At 42.9% G+C, this 12,563-nt stretch overlaps 1 protein-coding gene across 1 annotated transcript in view; it reads left to right on the forward strand.

Annotated features, from left to right (window-relative positions):
• The window catches only part of CRK (CRK proto-oncogene, adaptor protein), a 62,954-nt gene that overhangs the window by 31,769 nt on the left and 18,622 nt on the right, over window positions 1-12,563 (forward strand). The window lies entirely within an intron of this gene.

Consider the following 12,563-nt stretch of genomic DNA (forward strand, 5'->3'; position numbering starts at 1 on the left):
TTTTTTTTTTTTTATGACAATAATATTCCTCTGTGTGTGTGCTGTATCTCACATCTTTATCCATTCATCAATCGATAGAAACTTGCTTGGGTTGCTTCCATAGTTTGGGGCTATTGTAAATAATGCTGTAGTAAACCTAGGGGTGCATATATCTCTTTGAATTAGTGTTTTTGTATTCTTTGGGTAAATACCCAGTAGGGCAATTACTGGATCATAGGGTAGTGCCATTTTTAACTTTCTGAGGAAACTCCAAAAGGTTTTCCGTAATGGCTGCACCAGTTTGCATTCCCACCAACAGTGCATAAGGGTTCCTCACTAGTTGTCTTATTTTTAATTTCTAGTTTTTGCAGTACTTTTTTTTTTCCTTTTTAAAAAGAATTTATTTATTTGACACAGAGAGTGCAGAAGCAGGTGAAGCGGCAGGCAGAGGGAGAGGGAGAAGTAACCACTGAGCAGGGAGCCCGATGTGGGGCTCAATCCCAGGACCCTGGGATCATGACCTGAGCTGAAAGACGCTTGACTGAGCCACTCAGGTGTCCTTAGCAATACTTTCAAAAAGACCAACCCCATTACCAACAATGTCAAGATTACGTCCAAATTATTTTGTCCTAAAATGCCGATTGTAATGGAAGTAGCTTAATATATCCTGGACACTATCAAAGTAATTCTTACCTTGCCATTTGGGTCTCAGTAACATAAACCTCAGAGGCAGCAAGTCAAGAATGCAGCTAAAAGGGGCAAGGTCCTTGTGAATTCTTTCTGTAAATTATAGTAAAGGGCATGACCCCATTCTAGTATCAAGGTGGGTTGGAAATAAAGAGAAAATTGGCCTGAGTCTGGGGCCCAAATCCTTTTAGGAGCCTTGTGATATAACAAGAAAGAAAGAGAAAGCCAGATTCCCATCCCAAAAAAGAAAGTAACAAGAGGAAGTGGTTTATTTAAATTCTTTGGCCACATCTTTCCTTCCAGTAGAATCAAGTTCTTCCTCTACTTTCACTTTTTCCTTTGAATAAAAAATTGCCCCCATTTCTCATTTCCCATGTTAGGCATGCCTGTGGGATTAGGTTTATGTTTGAACCAGCTAGTTGCTTCTTGTTTCTTAACAAGTTCTGCCATATGATCAAGGGCAGTCTTCTTGTTGTCATGACGACCGTCATTTACATAAGCAAGAACTGGGGGGGAACACTGTTGTTTGGAATGGGATTTGTGGTAAATTTCATCGTAATGGAAAGATAAAGCACTGGCTTGGGCTAGCAGCTAGAATTGGAACAACAGAGCAGACTTCCTATTCCTTTTAGTGAGATCTATTTTGATAGGTACCACTTTTGGCTATCGTAAGTACTGCCATACCTGGAAAAAAAAAAGGAAAGAATGTGATCATCTTTATTTTTTTTTTTTAATTTTGTTTATTTATTTGAGAGAGAGAGAATGAGAGATAGAGAGCACGAGAGGGAAGAGGGTCAGAGGGAGAAGCAGACTCCCCACTGAGCGGGGAGCCCGATGCGGGACTCGATCCCGGGACTCCAGGATCATGACCTGAGCCGAAGGCAGTCGCTTAACCAACTGAGCCACCCAGGCGCCCAGAATGTGATCATCTTTAATCACATTTTCAGTAGCAATCAGGATGTTGTGTGTTTGTGGGAGGGGGAGAGAGGCCTGTTCTTCTAAAGCAAAGGTTATTGATCCAGAATCTTTTGACCCCTAGGGGATCCGGAGATAGACCTCATAAGGGGTATGGCAGAGATTACTCGTTCAAGTCCATGTTCTCTTCTGTGCACACTGCCTGATTCCCTTGCTGTTATGTACGACCATGTGATTGAGATTGAGTTCAGCCAATGGACTGTGTGCAGGAGTGCCTGCATCCCTTTCAGGCCTGGCTTATAGAAACCTCCTGCAGGTGCTCCTTCATGTTCTCTGTTCCCATCAGGCTGGAATGGAGCTGACACCAGGGCAGAGACTTCATCCACCCGACCCCTAAATGATTGCATGAAGAAGGGCCTTTCCAGCTTAGTTACAAGCTAGATAGCAAGAAATAAACTTACGTTCAACTGTTATATGGGGGCACCTGGCTGGCTCAGTTGGTGGAGCACATGACTCGATCTCAGGGTTGTAAGTTTGAGCCCCATGTTGGGAGTAGTGATTACTTAAAAATAAAGTCTTTAAAAATGTTTTAAATAAATTTTAAAAATCTTAAAAAAAAAACCACTATGTTTTGAGGTCAAATAGTTGCAGCAGTTAACCCACTCTAATACAAAGGAGTTGAATTGGATAGGCGAGAGGCTAACCGACTGGAAGAGGTTATGACCGTGTGACACCAAAGCTTTGTAGAAATTAGTAAGATGCTAGAATCACCTCAGAGAGCCAACAGTTTCGTAGTGTAAGTATGTCCCATGTAATATCTGAAATTGAAATTAAACTGAGTATCCTGTGTTTTTATTTGCTAAACCTGGCATTTCTATCCCTGGCTGCCCTTTAGAGAAGTACTGCTGTGCGCTGCCGCTCTTTCCTCCAAGGGTACTGCCTTCCTTCTGAAGCATAAACAGTCCACACCTGGACATCTGGGGCCAATCTGCTCATTCCGTCCCTCATACTCTTGTCATCTTGCTAATTGCCCCAAGTATAAGTCCCCCCGTCACCTCTCATTTTGTTCCTGGCATCCTCAAGCTGCACTGGGTCTTCTCTGAACGTATGGAGCCCCATTTTGGACTTTACTCCATCTTTGAAGCTCTTGCCATCTGATTATGCTCCCTACCCAGTTTACGGTCATCAACCAAACTCCCTCTCATTTATGAAAGATTTTGACATCTGGTTTACAGTGTCTCTTCACTCAAGGCCTGCTATCATCTGGGGTGACCCATCCATTACCTTGGCCTCTCTCTCTCTCTTTTTTTTTTTTTTTGTCCACTTAAAATCCATTATCTTGTACTCTTACATCCTGGAATCCTAAACATTTTACTCTGACCTCTACCTTCTAGGCCTCCAGTTCTTTCACTTTTCCCAAAGCCCTTCTTTCATTTCAAGGATTCCTCTAGTCCCTAAATTTCTCAACCATCAGCCACCTCCTATCCTTTTATTTTTCTAAGTTAGATAACAAGCAAATATATAAAATATTGCCATGTCTTAGATATATCTAACTGCCTGCTAGACCTCTCCATTTGGATGTCCGGAAGTCACCACATATTCCAAACTGAATTCATCATCTCTTGCCTTTTCTTCCTCCCTCCCTTCCTTCCTTCCTTAGATTTTAAGTAACCTCCACACCCAATGTGGGCCTCAAACTTACAAGCCTGAGATCAAGAATCGCATGCTCTACTGACTGAGCCAGCCAGGTGCCCCTTCACCTCCCCTATCTGCTCCTCATCCACATTCCCTATCTCAGTTCTGTCCCCATTTGGCCAACCCCAAAACCTGGGACCATCCTTTATTCCCTCCTCTCGTTCATCATCCCATTTCCAGTCGTTTACCAAATCTAAACTCCTAAGCATCTATAAAATCAATCCACTTAACTTCATCCCCACTACTGCTACCTTAGTTCAAACTGCCAACTTCTCTCATCTAGACGACCTCAATAGCCACCTAACTGGTCTCCTGCTTCTGGTCTCAGCCCTTCCAGTCCCTCTGTCACATTGCAGTCCTAGTGAGCTTTCTTTTCTTTCTTTTTTTTTTTTTAAAGATTTTATTTATTTTTGCGAAAGAGAGAGAAAGCATAGGTGGGGGGAGGGGCAGAGAGAGAAGCAGGCTCCCCGCTGAGCAGGGAGCCTACTGTGGGACTCAATCCCAGGACCCCGGGATCATGACCTGAGCCAAAGGCAGACGCTTAACTGACTGAGCCACCCAGGCGCCCCTAGTGAGCTTTCTATAATTCATACTATATTTGATTACATTCTCCTGCAGCAGATTAGATAGAAGCTCTTTTATGTTCCAGTTCCTGCTTCTCTCTCCAGCCTTAGCTTTCCTTGCTCTCCCTCCTGTACTCTGGGCTCTAGCTGCACCGAATTTCTTGACGTTTCTTTACCTGACCCGCCTACTTGCCCCTCTAGGCTTTTGTTTACAGTCTGTACCTCTATCTGACTCACCTTCTCTCTCACCTTCAATTACCAGTCTTATCTGACACTCTAATTTGGTTTAGATGTCTGTCCCATGTCCTTTGTTGGCAATATGTGCTTACCATTGTAACATCACACTGAACTGAAATTACCTGTACATGTCTGTCACCAGACCAAGATTGCTCATTGGTTTATTTCTAATACCCAGCTCTGCTTGAACACACAGTAGATACCCAGGGTATGTATTTTTGACAAAAAAAGAAAAGAAAAGATAGGCTAGATATCATCAAAAGCCAAGTGGGAGCAGTGGGTAGTAATAATCCTAGGGACATAAGAAAGTTACTGTGTCAGGGCTCCTGGCTGGCTCAGTCGGAAGAGCATACGACTCTTGATATTTGGGTCATGAGTTTGAGCCCCATGTTGGGTGTAGAGATTGCTTAAATAAATAAATATTTGAAAAAAGGAAAGAGAAAGTTACCGTATCAGTTAGCTTTTGCTGCAAAATAAACCATGTCAATACTTAGTGGCTTAAAACAATAATCATTGGGGCGTCTGGCTGGCTCAGTCGGTAGAGTGTGTGACTCTTGATCTCTGGGTAGTAAGTTTGAGCCCCATGTTGGATAGAGATTACTTAAAAAATTAAAAAAAAACACAGAACCACAAAAATTTATCTTACAGTTCTGCAGCTTAGCAATTTGGGTTGGCTCAGCTGGACTGTTCTTGTCTACTTAGCTTCTGATTGTGGGCTGGCTGGTCTTGGATGGCCCTCAGCTGACACAGTTTATCTCTGCTTCATGTGATCTCCCATCCAACACTAGAGTAGCCTGGACTGGTTTGCATGGCTATTGACAGAGTTCCAAAAGAACAGGCAGAATCACACAGAGCCTCTTAAGACCTGGCCTTAACTGGCACAATGCCAATTCCACTGCATTCTGTTGATCAAAGTGAGTCTCGGGCGCCTGGGTGGCTCAGTCGTTAAGCGTCTGCCTTCAGCTCAGGTCATGATCCCAGGGTCCTGGGATCGAGTCCCACATCGGGCTCCCCGCTCGGCGGGAAGCCTGCTTCTCCCTCTGCCACTCCCCCTGCTTGTGTTCCCTCTCTCACTGTGTCTCTCTCTGTCAAATAAATAAATAAAATCTTTAAAAAAAAAAAGTGAGTCTCAAGGCCAACCAGGATTCAAGGATTGAGGAAATAGACTCCACCTCTTGATGGGATGAGCTGTAAAGTCATATTGCAAAGGGGAGCAGATATAGGAAGAGGTAAGGATTGTGGCAATTTTTGCAATCTACAGAAGATACCCCATAAAATAAACTATTTGACTAAAATGTATAAAGAAGCACAAATTACTAGGAAGCAACCTAGTGATGACTAGACAAGTCAATATGCAAATATTTATAGTTTTTCTTTTTTTATCATTTTTAGGTAGGCTCCAAGTGCAACATGGGGTTCGAAGTCATGACCCTGAGATCAAGAGTTGCACGTTCTATAGACTGAGCCAGCCGGGTGCCCTATAGTTTCTCTTTATTTTATTTTATAACTTGACTATTTTGCATGTGCAAGCATGAATTTTAATTTATTTTATTTTTTTAAGTTATCTCTACACCCAACATGGGACTTGATTGAACTCATGACCCAGAGAGGAAGAGTTGCATGCTCTACCCACCGAGCCAGCCTGGCGCCCCAACCATGATTTTCAGCACCTGCCAAAGTAGGTGTTTGGAACTGGGACTTGGGGACTGAGAGAAAAGGCACATGGGAAGAGATTACTGAGAATGGAAAGACTCTGACAGCAAGCTTCTTTTTTTTTTTTTAAAGATTTTATTTATTTATTTGAGAGAGAGAGAATGAGAGACAGAGAGCACAAGAGGGAAGCGGGTCAGAGGGAGAAGCAGACCCCCCCGCCGAGCAGGGAGTCCGACGCGGGACTCGATCCCGGGACTCCAGGATCATGACCCAAGCCGAAGGCAGTCGCCCAACCGACTGAGCCACCCGGGCGCCCATGACAGCAAGCTTCTTAAGGTCAGGGTTGTGTCCAGTTTATTCACTTATCTGTAGCACCTCACATGATTACCACATGGAAAACACTCAGTAAGTATTTGTTAATGACATAGGAAACCTCTATTTACTATCATAAAGGAGAACTAAGTGTCTAGTCTTACTAGCAGAGCTTGTGTTTGTGGATATAGGGGTGATGCCCTAACCAAGGACGCGTGGGGTACGGAGGAAGGGGGTTGAAATCCAGCCTGGGCTTTGCTGGCCAAGACTCAGGCCTGGTTCCTGGCTTTACCTGCCTGCAGGGGGCATAGTTTTAAATTCAACCAGCCCCCTTTAGCTTGCTAAGCAGCGAGCCTCTAAGACTGTGGGTTGGAGGGGCACCGATTTTATAAAGCTCACAGCGGTTCCCTATGGGCTGGCAGAGCCCTGATAATCTAGGGGAGTAGAGAACGGGTTCCTGAGGAACACAAGATGGCACAAAATGCACAAAGCAAGAAAATTAAGCATAAACCTAGAGACACTCTTCTTAAAAATTGATTAACGTAAATGAGGGATTGAGAGAAATAGGAGCAAGGAGAAAAAAAGGTAGAGTGCAGTTAATATGTCTGAATCCAAAGGAGAAACCAACCAAGAGTTAGCAGGGAGACCAAAACAGCGGGGCACACAAAACATGATTTGTTTCTGTAAAGCGCAAATCTATGAGACAGAAAATAGATTAATGGCTGCCTGGGGCTGGGAGTAGGAATGGGGATTGACTGTAAATGGGCTCAAAGTTTCATTTTAGTGTGATGGAAATGTTCTAAAATTAGATTGCGGCAACGTGTATATAACCCTTATGCTTAAAACAGGTGGCTTCATGCTGTGTAAATTATATCTCAATAAAGTTATTTAAAAATATTTGTCTCAAAAAATAAATAAAAATAAATAAATAATAAAAATATTTGTCTCGGCAAGAAATAACAAGTGTTGGGGTGCCCGGCCAGTCAGTTGGTAGAGCATGCCACTCTTGATCCTGGGGTCGTGAGTTGAGGTCACGAGTCCCATGTTGGATGTAGAGATTACTTAAAAATAAATAAATAGGGGTGCCTGGGTGGCTCAGTCGTTAAGCATCTGCCTTCGGCTCAGGTCATGATCCCAGGGTCCTGGGATCGAGCCCCGCGTCGGGCTCCCTGCTCGGCGGGAAGCCTGCTTCTCCCTCTCCCACTCCCCCTGTGTTCCCTCTCTCGCTGTGTCTCTCTCTGTCAAATAAATAAAATCTTAAAAATAAATAAATAAATAAATAAAATCTTAAGAAAAAAAGAGAAAAAGTGTTGGTGAAGATGTGAAAAAAAGGAACCTTGGTGCACTCTTCGTTGGAATGTAAATTGGTGCAGCCACTGTGGAATACAGTATGGAGTTTCCTCAGAAAAATTAAAAATAGGGGCGCCTGGGTGGCTTAGTCGTTGAGCGTCTGTCTTCGGCTCGGGTCATGATCCCAGAGTCTTGGGATCGAGCCCCACATCGGGCTCCCCTGCTCAGCGGGAAGCCTGCTTCTCCCTCTCCCACTCCCCCTGCTTGTGTTCCCTCTCTCGCTGTGTCTCTCTCTGTCAAATAAATAAATAAAATCTTCTTAAAGAAATAGATGAATAGGGATGCCTGGGTGGCTCAGATGGTTAAGCATCTGCCTTCGGCTCAGGTCATGATCCCGGGGTCCTGGGATTGAGTCCCGCATCGGGGTCCCTGCTCCTTGGGAGCCTGCTTCTCCCTCTGCCTCTCTCTCTCTCTCTGTCTCTCATGAATAAATAAATAAAATCTTAAAAAAAAAAAAAGAAATAGATGAATTGGGGCGCCTGGGTGGCTCAGTTGGTTGAGCGACTGCCTTCGGCTCAGGTCATGATCCTGGAGTCCCGGGATCGAGTCCCACATCGGGCTCCCTGCTCAGCGGGGAGTCTGCTTCTCCCTCGGACCTTCCCCTCTCTCATGCTCTCTCTTATTCTCTCTCTCAAATAAATAAAGTCTTTAAAAAAAAATAGATGAATGGATAAAGAAGATGTGGTATGTAAATATATATATATTGGAATATTACTCAGCCATAAAAAAGAATGAGATCTTGACATTTGTGACAACATGGCTGGACCTAAAGAGTATTATGCTAAGGGAAATAAGTGAGACAGAGAAAGACAAATAGCATATGATTGTACTCTAAAAAACAAATCAACAAGGGGCGCCTGGGTGGCTCAGTTGTTAAGCATCTGCCTTCGGCTCAGGTCGTGGTCCCGGGATCCTGGGATCGAGCCCCGCATCGGGCTCCCCGCTTCGTGGGAAACCTGCTTCTCCCTCTCCACTCCCCTGCTTGTGTTCCCTCTCTCGCTGTCTCTCTCTGTCAAATACATTTTTAAAAAAAATTTTAAAAAAAACCAACAAATCAACAAAAAAACCAAACAGACTCTTAAATACAGAAAACAAACTGGTAGTTGCCAATGGGAGATGAGTGGGGACAGAATAGGTGAAGGGGACTAAGAGATACAAATTTCCAGTAATAAAAGAAATAAATCATGATAATGAAAAGTACAGCATAGGAAATATAGTAAATAATGTAATAACACTGAATGGTGACAGATGGTGACCACATTTACCGTGAGCACTGAATGATGTGTTGCCAAATCCCCATGTTGTACACCTGAAACTAATATGACATTGTATATTGCATAATATATTTCAATAGGACAGAAAATTAAAAAAAAACATTGTTCTGAGTATAATAAAATTATTATTTGTCTCTTGTCAGTGTTAACCACACTAAAAGTGAACAAGACATTGAGTGTATCTGATGGATACAACAGGAAGCACCACCTCTAAGGCATTAAAATAAAAATAAAAGAATTGAACCTGGGCGCCTGGGTGGCTCAGATGGTTAAGCGTCTGCCTTCAGCTCAGGTCATGATCCCAGGGTCCTGGTATCGAGTCCCGCATCGGGCTCCCTGCTCCTTGGGAGCCTGCTTCTCCCTCTGCCTCTCTCTCTCTCTCTCTTTCTCTCTCACTCTGTCTCTCATGAATAAATAAATAAAATCTTTAAAAAAAAAAAAGAATTGAACCTGACTCTAATCCAGCTATCAGTTTACAGGAAATATGAGAAATACAGGAACAAGTTAAATAACACCATAAGGAAGTGAAGAAACAGGGCGCCTGGGTGGCTCAGTTGGTTAAGCGACTGCCTTCGGCTCAGGTCATGATCCTGGAGTCCCGGGATTGAGTCCTGCATCAGGCTCCCTGCTCAGCAGGGAGTCTGCTTCTCCCTCTGACCCTCCCCCCTCTCATGCTCTCTCTCTCTAGCTCTTTCTCTCTGTCAAATAAAAAAATGAAATAAATCTTAAAAAAAAAAGGAAGTGAAGAAACAAATCCAGGATGTGAGATATTCTACAAGACAAATGGTCCAGTTTCTTCTCAAATAAATGGTATGAAAAAGAAAAGGGACAGGAAGGAAGATCTGTTATGGATAAAAAGAGACTTAAGAGCCCTATCAAGTGATATATTTTGTGAGTTTAGTTTGTATCCTGATTCGGGTAAACCAATTGGGAAAAAAAACCATTTGAGACAACCATGGGAAATTGAACATGGGCTGAATATTAGATGATATTAGAAAATAGGGGCACCTGGGTGGCTCAGCCAAGTGTCCAACTCTTGGTTTCGGCTCAGGTCATGATCTTGGGGTCGTGAGATTGAGCCCTGCATCGGGCTCCATGCTCAGTGCGGAGTCTGCTTCTCCTCCTCCCTCTGCCACTCCCCCCTGTTTGTGCCCTCTCTCTCTCTCTCAAGTAAATAAAATCTTAAAAAAATAAAAATAAAAATGAATGAATGAATAAATGTTAATCTTGTTGGGTCTAATAATGATATTGTGGCTATATTAACAAAATTTTTAGTGATACTGTGTGATACAAAACAATGGTCCTCCAAAGATGTCCACATCTTAATCCCTAGAACCTGTGAATATGTTACTTTACATGGCAAAAGGGATTTTGCAGTTGTGAATAAGGGTGTTGACATGGGAAGATTATTCTGGATTACCTGGTAGTTCCAATGCGATCACAAATATCTTTGTAAAGAGGGATGAAAGATGAGTCAGAGTCAGAAAAGGAGACATGACAATGGAACCAGAGGTTCCAAGAAGGCACCTTGAAGATAGAGGAAGGGGCAATAAGCCCAGTAACACAGGCTGACTCTAGAAGTTGAAAATGTCAAGAACATAGATTCACCCCCAGAGCCTCCAGAAGGAACACAGCCCTGATGACACCTGGATTTTAGCACTTCTTTATCCCCCCAAACTATAATATATTTGTGTTGTTTTAAGTCACAAAATCTGTTGTAATTTCTTACAGTAGTAATAGGAAAACATTACAGATATCTTCATGAATACAGCCTTTGGTTCAACCAAATTATTTTTAGCCTAAATTCCCAGGAGTAGGTTTACTGGGTCATGGCTATCACCACATTTGAATATTTTGCTTTCCAAAGGGTGTTTACCCATTATCCACACGGCCAGCGGAGTAACCTGGAAAGCATGGACCACCATTCGATTTTTTTTCATCATTCAACTTAAAAAAAATAATTTAGTAAATTTAAAAGTACATCTTGGGGCGCTTGGCTGGCTCACTCCATAGAGCATGTGACTTGATCTTGGGATTGTGAGTTTGAGCCCCACATTAGGTATAGAGATTCCTTAAAAAAAATCTTAGGGTTGCCTGAGTGGCTCAGTTGGTTAGACGTCTGACTTTTGATTTCATCTAAGATCATGATCTCAGGATCATGAGAATGAGCCCCGCATTGAGCTTCACGCTCAGTGTAGAGTCAGCTTGTCCCTTTCCCTCCCCATCTGCCCCTCTGCCCACTCTCACGAACGCTCTCTCTCTCTCTCGCAAATATATAAATAAAATATTTAGAAACAAAATAAAATCTTAAAAAAGTGGTTAAGATGGCTCAACTACAATAAAAAATTTTTAATAAAAAAATAAAACGAAGTTCTAAAAATAAAAAAGGTTAAGATGATAAATTTTTTGTGTATTTTACCATAGTTAAACATTTTTTTAAAAGATTTTATTTATTTATTTGACAGAGAGAGACACAGCGAGAGAGGGAACACAAGCAGGGGGAGTGGGAGCTTCCCGCAGAGCAGGGAGCCCGATGCGGGGCTCGATCCCAGGGCCCCGGGGTCATGAACTGAGCTGAAGGCAGACGGCCAACGACTGAGCCAACCCAGGCGCCCCCATAGTTAAAATATTTTTTTTAAAGATTTTATTTATTTATTTGAGAGAGAGAGAGAGAGCGCGCACGAGATCCAAGAGGGTCAGAGAGAGAAGTAGACTCCCTGCTGAGCAGGGAGCCCGATGCGGAACTCGATCCCGGGACTCCAGGATCATGACCTGAGCCGAAGGCAGTCGCCCAACCAACTGAGCCACCCAGGCGCCCTAGTTAAAATATTTTTAAAATTTTAATTTAAAAATTAATTTTTCAAAAAGTGTATCTCAGGCACTTTAATTGTATATTTTTATTACCAGTGAGAATGAATATATTTCCATTTATTTACCCCTTGAATTTTCTCAAGTATGAATCAGCAGGTTATACCCTTTTTCTATTTTATTTATTGGATTTACTATTTAAAGATTTGTTTATTTAAGAGAGAGAGAGAGAGAAGGTACACGTGCAAACTTTGGGGGGAGGGGCAGAGGGAGAGGGAGAGAAAGTCTCTTAAGCCAGCTCCACGCTGAGCACGGAGCCCCATGCAGGGCTTGATCCCACAACCCTGAGATCACGACCTGAGCTGAAATCTAGAGTCAGACACTTAACTGCCTGTGCCAGGATTTACTATTTATTCAAATAGTCAGTTTTTACTTTCAATGCTAAAAAAACCTTCTTCCAGGGATCTGAGTTATTTGATTCTATTTTATACTAGTATTTCTCTAAGTTGATTCTTTTTTTTTTTTTAAAGATTTTATTTATTTGACAAAGAGAGACAGCACAAGCGGAGGGAGAAGCAGACAGAGGGAGAGGGAGAAGCAGGCTCCTTGGGATCACGATGTGGGGCTCAGTCCCAGGACCCTGGGATCCTGAGCTGAAGGCAAATGCTTAACTGACTGGAACCCCTCTGTAAGTTGATTCTTAACCTTACTTCATCAAATTTAAAAACCAGTTGGTGAGTGGCATAAAGTGTAGACCTAACTTCTCTCTCTAATTTACTATTGTCCTCAAGCCACTTATTAGATAAACTTTCCTTCTTCCTAAGTCATGGACTCTTAAGAGATTTGGAAGTGATGGGTTTTACTAGTGATTTCGAGAATGGCAGACTCTTGTTTGGGATTAGCCACAAAAGCAGAAGGATGCAGATGTGGTGGATTGCTCTTATGCCCAAGCCTTTCCTTGGCATCTGACAGGAGCATTGAGGAGAGATGGCAGGACGGAGGGGAGGGGCCTGGGGAGCCATCTGTACTCCCATCTTTTGGCACAATATAAACGTGGGTATTTTCCTGTGGGTCAAATGAACAAGATAGG

This window comes from Callorhinus ursinus, unplaced genomic scaffold (genome assembly GCF_003265705.2).
Source record: "Callorhinus ursinus isolate GAN/ISIS: 27379988/994484 unplaced genomic scaffold, GSC_fseal_2.0 scaffold34, whole genome shotgun sequence".
Classification (NCBI taxonomy): Eukaryota; Metazoa; Chordata; class Mammalia; order Carnivora; family Otariidae; genus Callorhinus; species Callorhinus ursinus.